The sequence below is a fragment of the Symphalangus syndactylus genome, chromosome 3 (assembly GCF_028878055.3).
Source record: "Symphalangus syndactylus isolate Jambi chromosome 3, NHGRI_mSymSyn1-v2.1_pri, whole genome shotgun sequence".
NCBI classification, from domain to species: domain Eukaryota; kingdom Metazoa; phylum Chordata; class Mammalia; order Primates; family Hylobatidae; genus Symphalangus; species Symphalangus syndactylus.
The window spans coordinates 32,967,982-32,979,478 of NC_072425.2; the positions used below are offsets into that span (position 1 = coordinate 32,967,982).

The following is an 11,497-nucleotide window of genomic DNA, read 5'->3' on the forward strand; positions in this document are numbered from 1 at the left end:
AACTGGGTTTTCAGCCCATGGGAATCACTGAAGAAGCAGCTCAACCAACGCTCTTTTCTCATCTGAGAAAGCCACCCATTGGGGGCTGTCGAAGGGGGACAGACTGTGATGGGTCCGGTCAAGTGGGGATCCTTGATTGGCCCAGGGCCTCCCAAGTGGGGATCTCTCAGTCATATGGGTTAGCTTTGGCTCTCAAAATACATTATTTGCCCAGGAGTGGTGGTGCATACCTGTAGTCTCAGCTACTTGAAAGGCTGAGGCAGGAGGATTGCTTGAGCCCAGGAATTTCTGGGCTATCGTGTACTATGATTGCACCCATGGACCACTGCACTGCAGCCTGGGCAACATACTAAGACCCCACCTCTTAAAAAATGATCTGAATGATTCCATTTACATGAAATATCGAGAGTAGGCAAATCATAGAGATAGAAAGCAAATCAGTGGTTTCCAAGGTCTGGAAGAGAGAGTGGGAAATGACTGCTTAATGGGTATGAAGCTTCCTTTCAAGGTAATGAAAATTTCTGCAACAAAATAGTAGTGATGGTTATACAGCATTGTGAACGTACCAAGTGTTACTAATGTCTAAAAAACAAAATCATGACCAGGTGTGGTGGCTCAAACCTGTAATCCCAGCACTTTGGGTGGCTGAGGTGGGTGGATCTCCTGATGTCAGCGGTTTGAAACGAGCCTGGTCAATATGGCGAAACCCCGTCTCTACTAAAACTACAAAATTAGCTGGGCGTGGTGGTGCATGCCTGTAATCCCAGCTACTTGGGAGGCTGAGGCAGGTGAATGGCTTGAACCTGGGAGGTGGAGGTTGCAGTGAGCCAAAATTGCGCCATTGCACTCCAGCCTGGGCAAAAAGATTGAAACTCCGTCTCAAAAAAAAACAAAAAATCATCTGGGGTTTACCCCTGAAGAGGAACCACCACTGCTGAATTAAGCCACCTAGACCAGCAATGCAGGCAAGGTCAATCATGATGAGGAGATAAGGAACTCTAACATGGAAATGACTCTTCCCACCAAAACAATTGGAAACCACGCTTTCCCATAATACAGAATGTGCTATTCCATAAGGTAGCCATAAGAGGACTTCTAAATTATATTAATTAACAGTGCACTGTGTGGTATGACCATAGAATACACGCTTACAGTTGCTTTTTGTTTTTGTTTTTGAGACATAGTCTCGCTCTCTTGCCCAGGCTGGAGTGCCAGTGGCACAATCTTGGCTCACTGAAACCTCAGCTTCTTAGGTTCAAGTGATTCTCCTGCCTCAGCCTCTTGAGTAGCTGGGATTGCAGGCATGCGTCACTACGTCCAGCTAATTTTTATATTTTTAGTAGAGATGTGGTTTCACCACGTGGGCCAGGCTGGTCTGGAACTCTTGACCTCAGGTGATCCACTTGCCTCAGCCTCCCCAGGTGCTAGGATTACAGGCGTGAGTCACCACGCCCGGCCAGTTGTTTTATAAACTATTTTTTTCTTTCAAATTGGTATTTATGTGACTATGATGAGGTCAGATTTAACGTTTTGGTGGAGCGTTCTGATAGCCTGAACTGAGGCCGAGGAAGAAAGCTAATTTGAAATATCTAAGGCCTTGAACTGTCAGGACTCTGTCACCTTTTGGAGAAGTCTAGAATTACCCTTGACAAGTGAGGTGAGCGAACACTGCACTGTGTGAGTCCTTAACAGATGTTGTCTCATTGTATTTCTCACAACAACCCTATGAGGGGACACAGGAGAACTAGGATCTGAACTAAGTATTTATGAGTCTGTGAGCCTACGTGAGTCCGTCAATCAGAACTGGCCAGGAGAAGAAGCTGCTGGTGCCCTAGGGGTTCTGCTTGTGGGTGCGAGCAGCATTCATGACGGCATTTATCTTACTGGGCCTCCAGTCTGGTGTGGCTGCAGGAGACGTGGGCTACATGCTCACCCTGTCTGGAACCTTGACGTTCTGTCTCTCGGATGAACAAAACTTCTAGAGTTTGCTTACTTGTCAATTTCCCCCTCACTTCGTTTCCTGACTTGTAAACAGGCAGGATGAGGGCAGGTGACTGGCACTTATGATAACCCAAGAGCTCTGCTGTGCTCAGCATATCCTGTTATTATAGGCCTCCAGTCTGCTTTGATATCTACCGTCCAATTTTCCCTCCTTTTCCTGGAACTGTAGTTACGGGAGGGATTGGATTTATGGGGATAAAAATTTAAATTTTCCAGCCTGGGCAACATGATGAAACCTCATCTGTATAAAAAATGCAAAAATTAGCTGGGTGTGGTGGAGCATGCCTGTAGTCCCAGCTATTTGGGAGGCTGAGGTATGAGGATTTCTTGAGCCTGGGAGGATGAGGCTGCAGTTAAGCCATGATCATGCTACTACATTCCACCTGGGCGATAGAGTGAGACTCTGTCTCAAAAAAGAATTCAACTTTTCACTGTGGGAGTCAGTGTGGTGTAATTCATGAGTCTTGGAACTGGCACCGGATATAAATTCTAGTTCTAACAGGAAACTGAATTTCCCATCCTTACCTGGACAGAAAAATATTGAACTCAGGCCAGGCATGGTGGCTCACACCTGTAATCCCAGCGCTTTCGGAGGCTGAGGTGGGTGGATCACCTAAGGTCAGGAGTTCGAGACCAGCCTGGTCAGCATGGTGAAATCAAGTCTCTACTAAAACTACAAAAATTAGCTAGGCGTGGTGGTGTGGGCTTGTAGTCCTAGCTATTTGGGAGGCTGAGGCAGGAGAATCCCTTGAACCAGGGAGGCAGAGGTTGCAGTGAGCCAAGATCATGCCGCTGCACTCCAGCCTGGGTGACAAAGCGAGACTCCATCTCAAAAAAAAAAAAAAAAAAAAAAAAAAAAAAATATATATATATATATATATATATATATACACACACACACACACACACGCGCGCATATATATCAGAGTAATTCATGAGGCCTAAATAAAATAATTGGAAAAGATTCAATATATGACGGTGCTCGTGGTGAACAGGATGGGATAAATGTAGTAACTTATTAAGAATGTGGGGTTCAGTCTGGGCGCGGTGCCTCATGCCTATAATCTCAGCACTTTGGGAGGCAGAGGCAGGTGGATCACTTGAGGTCAGGGGTTTGAGACCAGCCTGGCCAACAAGATGAAACCCCGTCTCTACTAAAAATACAAAAATGAGCTGAGCGTGGTGGCGGGCTCCTGTAATCCCAGCTACTTGGGAGGCTGAGGCAGGACAATCGTTTGAACCTAGAAAGTGGAGATTGCAGTGAGCTAAGATCATGCCACTGCCCTCCGGCCTGCGTGACAGAGCGAGACTCTGGATCAAAAAAAAAAAGTGTGGTTCAGCTGGAAAGAGGGGGAGGCAGGTCCGTGCTTCTTCCTCCTTGAGTGAAGCAGGAAGCTTTCAGGACTCTGCCTTTCTTCTTCTCTCTTCCAGAGCTCACTCCTGGCCCAGCACCTTCAACCCAGCCTCTTACTTCATAGGCTTCGCCCCCTCTCCTGCACCAAGGCTGAAGGTTGGCATGGCTTGCTGTAAGTGTGTGGGGCCTAAAATTGGGAAAAATGATAAAATATGTGGTTTGCTCTTGGTGCAACTAATATACTGAATTTAGTCCTTTCTCTCCTTAGGGTAAGCTTTCCCCCGAAGTACCCTGATCTCTCCTTTCCGTAGTCCCTTCCACACACACACACACCCATTCCCAACCCTCGGCTTCCAGAAAGTGTGTGAATCAGGCCAGCTCCCTCCAGCGGTAGCCTCAGTCCCACCACAGCATGCTCTCAGTTGCTCAAGAAATGACCAGTGGAGCGGGTATCAGTAGAGTGAGTCAACAGATAATTCCTCGCTTCACTTATTAACCAGAATAACGAAATCAGCTTGGTACTTGGATTACAATATTTCTCAGTTTCCTTCTATATTTCCTTCTGTATCGGCCATCTGAATGATACCACCCAGAATAATATCAGGCCAAGTGAAATGGCTCATGCCTGTAATCCCAGTACTTTGGGAGGCCAAGGTGGGTGGATCACCTGAGGTTGGGAGATCGAGACCGGCCTGGACAACATGGCAAAACCTCATCTTTACTATAAATACAAAAATTAGCTGGGTGTGGTGCTGCATGCCTGTAATCCCTGCTACTGGGGAGGCTGAGGTATGAGAATTGCTTGAACCTGGGAGGCAGAGGTTGCAATGAGCCGAGATCGCGTCACTGCACTCCAGCCTGGGCAACAGAGTGAGATTGTCTCAAAAAAAAAAGAGAAGAATATCAGCTAGCATATATTAAACATACAATGTGTTTTTAGAACTGTTCTAGGATATTTAGGGTATTAACTGTATTAACTCAATTAGCAACAACTCCATGAATTTGAGACAATTATTTCTCTATCTTACAAATAAAGAAACAGAGGCACTGAAAGGTCAAATCACTCATTCAAGGTCATACAACTGGCTAGTGGTAAACCGAGAATCAAACCCAGGGTATTTAACTCTACCTCCTAGGCTTTTAACATTGCATTAGGGCAGAATAGAGTATAGGAATAGACTTTGTCAAGTGCTAGGGTCTGAATTTTGGGTCATAACTCAAAGGTCAATAGCTACTGGGATCTAATCAACATATTGTTATTTGCGTGTATCTATAATCAGAGCTTGTGAGTCATGCTATATACATTAGTGAGGCCATCTTTGGAAAATATAATTTGCTCCAACATATTTGAAGATGTTACAAAAATTAGGACCTTTATATAAGATTTTAAAATATGTTCTACCAATAAAAAGGAAGTAAAATTTACTCACAAAATTTCCTTCTTATCTGGGTTCCACTTACACCTTCCAAGCATCACCTATCTCGAGCAGATGGCTCCAAAGCCATGGTTCTTATATACAGAGAAATTAAAAAGACCATAGAAGTAGTTTCTGCTTTCAAACTTACATACTTTCTACATTAAAAAATGTATTTCAATCCCTTACCTGATACTTAAAAACTTAGAGCAGGGGAAAATTAGCTTCAATCTTAAGATTTAGAGAGGCCAAACGTTTTTGGGTATCCCATCTTCGGGTGGGTAGCAGTAATGAGGGAGTGAGGCAGGAGAATCGTGTGAACCTGAGAGGCAGAGCTTGCAGTGAGCCGAGATTGTGCCACTGCACTCCAGCCTGGGCGACAGAGCTAGACTCTGTCTCAAAAAAAAAAAAAAAAAAGTATAACATTTCCTGCAATTTCATGAGATATTCCAGCATTTTTGCAATAAATGCATTCCCTCTTTTTTCTTTAAGTTGGCTAGATCAGCCTTGGTTTCTTACAAACAAAAAGTTTAACTCTTAAATTCTTTCAGATTTTCTCTATCTGTGGGTATGTGCGAATATATAACATGTGATAAAAATAGGACCATACTCTATAAACCATTTTGTAAGAAACTATGAACATTTTTCAAAGACAATAAATATTATTTATTATTAACAATATAATAATGTATATATGTACTATCGTTTCTTTAACCTACTTCTTATTTTTGGCCATTTAGGGTGTTTAATATTTTTCTCTATTATTAAAAACTTCTACTTCTTTTTTAGGATAGAAAAATTCCTGAAAGTCACATTGCTGGGCAAAGTAAATGCAATTTGGAATACTTTTAATTTGTATAACCAAATTATTTTAGAAAATGTGTGCCAATTTACATTGTCATTCTTGGAGAATGACAGTAATTTCCTTATACGGTCAACAACATTAGAAATTGTAATTATTTTGTATCTTTGTCAATCTAGTAAACAAAATGACACCCCTTTGTTTTAATTTGCATTTGTTTGATCGTTGTGAAATGAATCTTTTTTCAACCCAAATTCGTGGCTATTTGTATAATTTCATTAGTAAAATGTGTGTTTTGGTGCTTGCTTTGGCGGCACATATACAAAAATTGGAATAATACAGAGAAAATTACCATGACTCCCGTATAAGATGACATGCAAATTTGTGAAGAGTTCCATATTTTCCTAAGAATGATACAATGAACTTTCGGGACTGGGGGTGAAGGTTGAACGGGGAGTGGAGGATAAAAGACTACATATTGGGTACAGTGTGCAATGCTTGGGTGATGGGTATGCTACAATCTCAAAACTCACCACTAAAGAACTTATCCATGTTACCCAAAACTACCTGTACCCCAAAAACTATTGAAATAAAAATTTAAATTAAAAAAATTTATTTTAAAAATATCTGTTTTGGTCCCTTGTCCACTTTTCTGTTGGAATTTTTTTCATTTTTAATTTATAAGAAATATAAAAATACATATATATTTTCAAAATATATTTGGTATTTGAAAAATATTTCTGCTGTCACTATTTTTCCAGTTTTATGTTTGTCTTTTATTTATTCTTTGTTATTGTTTTTATTGTTGCTGCTTTACAGGAGTATTTACTTTTATGTGACCTTTAGTCTTACTAATATTTTCCTTTGTAGTTTCTGACTTTTATGCTGTGCTTCTAAGGGCTTTTCTTTCTTTTATTTTTTTTGAGTTGGGAGTCTCGCCCTGTCGCCCAGGCTGGAGTGCGGTGGCAGGATCTCGGCTCACCGCAACCTCCGCCTCCCAGGTTCAAGCAATTTTCCTGCCTTAGCCGCCCGAGTAGCTGAGATTACAGGCACCTGCCACCACGCCAGGCTGATTCTTCCATTTTTAGTAGAGATGGAGTTTCACCATGCTGGCCAGGCTGGTCTCGGACTCCTGACCTCAGGTGATCCACCCCCCTCGGGCTCCCAAAGTGCTGGGATTACAGGCATGAGCCACCATGCCCAGCCTCTAAAGGTTTTTCGCATGCCAATGTTATATGAATATTCACCTACATACAGGCACACCTTGTTTTGTTACACTTCACTTTATTGTATTTCACAGATACTGCATTTTTTCCAAATTGGAGGTTTGTGGCAACCCTGCATGTAGCAAATCTCTTGGTGCCTTTTTCTTAACAGTATGTGCTCACTTTGTGTCTCTGTGTCACATTTTGATAACTCATGTAATATTTTAAACTTTTCCATCATTATGGTGATCTGTGATCAGTGATCTTTGATGTTTTGGGGTGCTATGGATCATGCCAGTATAAGACAGCAAACTTATTTTTTTATTTTTTTGAGAAGGGTTTCACTCTGTCACCCAGGCTGGAGTGCAGTGGCACAATATCGTCTCACTGTAATCTCGCTTCCCGGGTTCAGGTGATTTTCCTGCCTCCTGCCTCAGCCTCCCGAGTAGCTGGGACTACAGGTGCATGCCACCACACACGGCTAATTTCTGTATTTTTAGTAGAGACGGGGTTTTGCCGTGTTGGCCAGGCTGGTCTCAAACTTCTGACCTCAAACGATCCACCTGCCTCGGCCTCCCAAAACGCTGGGATTACAGGCATGAGCCCCCGCACCTGCGAAGACAACAAACTTAATTGATAAATGCTGTGTGCGTTCTGACTACTCCACTCGCTGGCTGTTCCTTATCTGGCTTCCTCTCCTTGAGCCTCTCTATTCCCTGAGACACAATAATATTGAAATCAGGTCAGTGAATAACCCTACAATGGCCTCTAAGTGTTCAAGTGAAAGGAAGAGTCACATGTTTCTCACTTTAACTCAAAAACTAGAAATGATTAAGCTTAGTGAGGAAGCCAGATGAAAGCCAAGATAAGCTTTCAAAGCTAGGCTTCTCATGCCAAACAGCCAAGTCATGAATGCAAAGGAAGAGTTCTTGAAAGAAATTAAGAGAGCTACTCCAGTGAACATACAAATGATCAGAAAGCAAAACAGCCTTATTGCTGATATGGAAAAATTTTAGTGGTCTAGATACAAGATCAAAACAGCCACAACATTCTCTGAAGCCAAAGCTTAATCCAGAGCAAGGCCCTAACTCTTTTCACTTCTATGAAGGAAGAGAGAAGTGAGGAAGCTGCAGAAGGAAAGTTTGAAGCCAGGAAAGATTGGTTCATGAGGTTTAAGGAAAGAAGCCATCTCTATAACATTAAAGTACACAATGAAGTAGCAAGTTCTGATGTAGAAGCTACAAGTTATCCAGAGGATTTAGTTAAGGTGATTGATGAAGATGGCTACACTAAACAACAGATTTCCAATGTAAATGAAATAGCCTTCTAGTAGAAGAAGATGCCATCTAGGACTTTGATAGTTAGAAGTCAGTGTCTTCCTTCAAAGCTTCAAAGGACAGGTCGACTGTCTTTTTAGAGGCAAATGCAGCTGGTAACTTTAAGTTGAAGCCAATGCTCATTTACCATTCCCAAAATCCTAGGGCCCTTAAGAATTACACTAAATCTCATGCCTGCAATCCCAGCACTTTGGGAGGGCAATGTGGGGTGATTGCCTGAGCTCAGGAGTTCGAGACCAGCCTGGGCAACACAGTGAAACCACGTCTCTACTAAAATACAAAAAAATTAGCCAGGCGTGGCGGTGTGTGCCTGTAGTCCCAGCTACTCGGGAGGCTGAGGCAGGAGGATTGCTTGAACCCAGGAGGTGGAGGTTGCAGTGACCCAAGACCACGCCACTGCACTCCAGCCTGGCAACAGAGCGAGACTCTGTCCAAAAAAAAAAAAAAAATTACACTAAATCTACTCTGCCTGTGCTCTATAAATGGAACAACAAAGCCTGAGTGACAGCACATCTACTTATAGCATGGTTTACTGAATATTTTAAGCCCACTGTTGAGATCTACTGCTCAGAAGAAAAGATTCCTTTCAAAATATTACTAATCATTGACAATGCACCTGGTCACCCAAGAGCTATAATGGAGATGTACATGGAAATTAAGGTTGTTTTTTTGCCTGCTATCACAACATCTATTCTGTAGCCCATGGATCAAGAAGTCATTTCTACTTTCTAGTCTTATTTAAGAAATACATTTCAAAAGGCAAGATCTGTGATAGACAGTGATTTCTCTGATGGATCTGGGTAAGGTATAATAAATTGAAACTCTCAATATTGAAAATATTGAAAGGATTCAATATTCTAGATGCTTTTAGGAAGAACATCTGTGGTTTATGGGAGGAGGTCAAAATATCAACATTAACAAGAGTTTGAAAGAAGTTGATTCCAAACCTTGTGAATGACTTTGAGGGGTTTAAGTCACTGCGGATGTGGTGGAAATAGCAAGAGAACCAGAAGTGGAGCCTGAAGATGTGATTGAATTGCTGCAATCTCATGATAAAACTTGAACAGATGAGGTGCCGCTTCTTATGGATGAGCAAAGAAAGTGGTTTCTTGAGATGAAATCTACTCCTGAAGAAGATGCTAGAAACATTGTTGACATAGCAACAAAGGATTTAGAATATTCCATAAACTTAGTTGATAAGGTAGTGGCAGGGTTTGAGAGGATTGACTCCAATTTTCAGAGGAGTTCTACTATGGATAAAATGCTATCAGACAGCATGGCATGCTACAGAAAAATCTTTAACCAAAAGAAGAGTCAATCAATGCAGCAATCTTCATTATCGTTTCATTCTAAGAAATTGACACAGGCACCCCAACCTTCAGCAACTACCACCCTGATCAGTCAGCAGCCATCAACACTGGGGCAAGACTCCACCAGTAAAAAGATTCTGACTTGTTGGAGGGTCAGATTGTCGTTATCATTTTTTAGCAATAAAGACTTTTTTTTGGTCTATGCTTCCCTATATAAGTCCTGATGAGTTTTTCACATATTTGTTTCATAGTTAAAGGTCAATTATCCATCTATACCCCAACTCAAGCTTTGTAGACCAGCTTGCCCAAATGTCTCAGTTGTCCAGAAATCTGGATGTCTGAGGAGACAGGGTCTTGTGTTGTCTTTATTGCATCCTTGAGAGATTACTGGGCTCCAGAGTTATTATATGCTTCCTCCTTGGCTGGGACAACTGGACTTCAGCCACACCGTGGCTTTCACTTTTATTTTTATTATTTTGAGCTTCTTGGGATATTTTTTATTATTATTATTTTTAGAGACAGAGTATCACTCTATCTCCCAGGCTGGAGGGCAGTGGTAAGATCTCGACTCACTGCAAACTCTGCCTCCCAAGTTCAAGTGATTCTTGTGCCTCAGCCTCCTGAGTAGCTGGGATTACAGGTGTGTGCCACCGCACCCAGCTAATTTTTGTATTCTTAGTAGAGACAGAGTTTTGCCATGTTGGCCTGGTCTCAAACTCCTGACCTCAAGTGGTCCACCTGCCTCGATCTCCCAAAGATCTCCTGATATGCCTGGAATTACAGGCTTGAGCCACTGCATCTGGCCTGATCTTGTTGATTTTTTTAGGGTGAATTTTGTTTAAATCTCTGTCATTAAATTTTAATCATTTTTGTTATCATTTGTTTAGTAATAAAAGTATTATTAAATGATGGTATTCCATTAGTATTTATAAGTTGTATTTTCTAAATAATACACTGGTAGCTCCAGGTTTATCTGGAGAGAAAAGCGATGACTGTTGCATTGGGACGCTGAATGTCATGACTGCTCTAGAACAGATATGAGACTGGTGTTGGCCTATTTCATCCCCGAATGAGCAGTGAGCCCCTCTCTCCCTGCACTACCGTCATATCAAGTCTTGCTCTTTGCAAAACACTTCCACATATGTTACCTTATTTCCTCCTAACATTTATCCGAGAAAAGTGGTGATCATCTCCAATTTACAGAAAAGATAAAATCAGAAGTTGTACAACCAAAACTTCCATGTGACAGGACTTGATCAGAAGTTGAACTGATTCACCTGGTACAAAGTTGTTTAACTTTTTACATGAAGTATTTGTCATTCCCTCCCGACCCAACCCGCTCCCCCATTTGCTTTCTCTTATAACAAAGTCCTTAGTTTAGTATTTTACGAGGTCAAACTCTGGGTTCTCTGCCCTCTAGTCTCCACATTCTCTAAGCTTATTTTTCACTTAGATTTCTTACCGGACTGAGTATGGGACTGCAGTTTAGCTTGAAAAGAGACAAGCTTACATTAATTGAAAGGAAAGGGCATGTGTTATGAGGTTTGCAGTATAACCTGAACTTTTTGCATTTTTAGGTAGAGAAAGGGGTCAAACAGCCCTGCCACATCTGAAGAGTTGACCTATGGCCTTGTTGTAAGGTAATTTTTTTGCTTTAGGGCTGCTGCAGTGAGGAGTGAAGCTTTGAAGTGTATTGGTAGAGCTCTTGGTAGAAATGGAGAACTGTGTATTAGAGATTTTCATATCAAGCAGTTTATAGTATTTGTTAAGATTTTCTAAATCTTCATGTCAGTAATTACGTTCTTTTGAAACTCAGGATAAATATAGTTATTTCTGTTGCTTTATTTATTTAATAATTAGGTTTGCCAGAGATTTATCTCTTTAATTGGTTTTTGTTTACCCAAAGAAACAGCTCTTGAGTTGATTGATCTGTTCTATCCATTTTTGTTTCCTAATTAGTAAGCTTTCACTTTCATCTGTATCATTTTAATCTTCTTGGTTTTTTTAGGATGAATTTTGCCTAAATCCTTGTCATTAAATGTTAAACATTTTTGTTATTCTGTGTTTTGTAAT

The 11,497-nt window shown here is 41.4% G+C and overlaps 1 non-coding gene and 1 pseudogene across 1 annotated transcript; both read left to right on the forward strand.

Annotated features, from left to right (window-relative positions):
- Window positions 1-5,870: 5,870 nt before the first annotated feature.
- On the forward strand, window positions 5,871-5,976 carry LOC129479918 (U6 spliceosomal RNA). The gene has a single exon (XR_008656845.1). It is a non-coding gene; the product is annotated as a U6 spliceosomal RNA (small nuclear RNA).
- Window positions 5,977-7,538: 1,562 nt separating this feature from the next.
- Window positions 7,539-9,565, forward strand: LOC129478467 (tigger transposable element-derived protein 1-like; annotated as a pseudogene).
- Window positions 9,566-11,497: the final 1,932 nt, after the last annotated feature.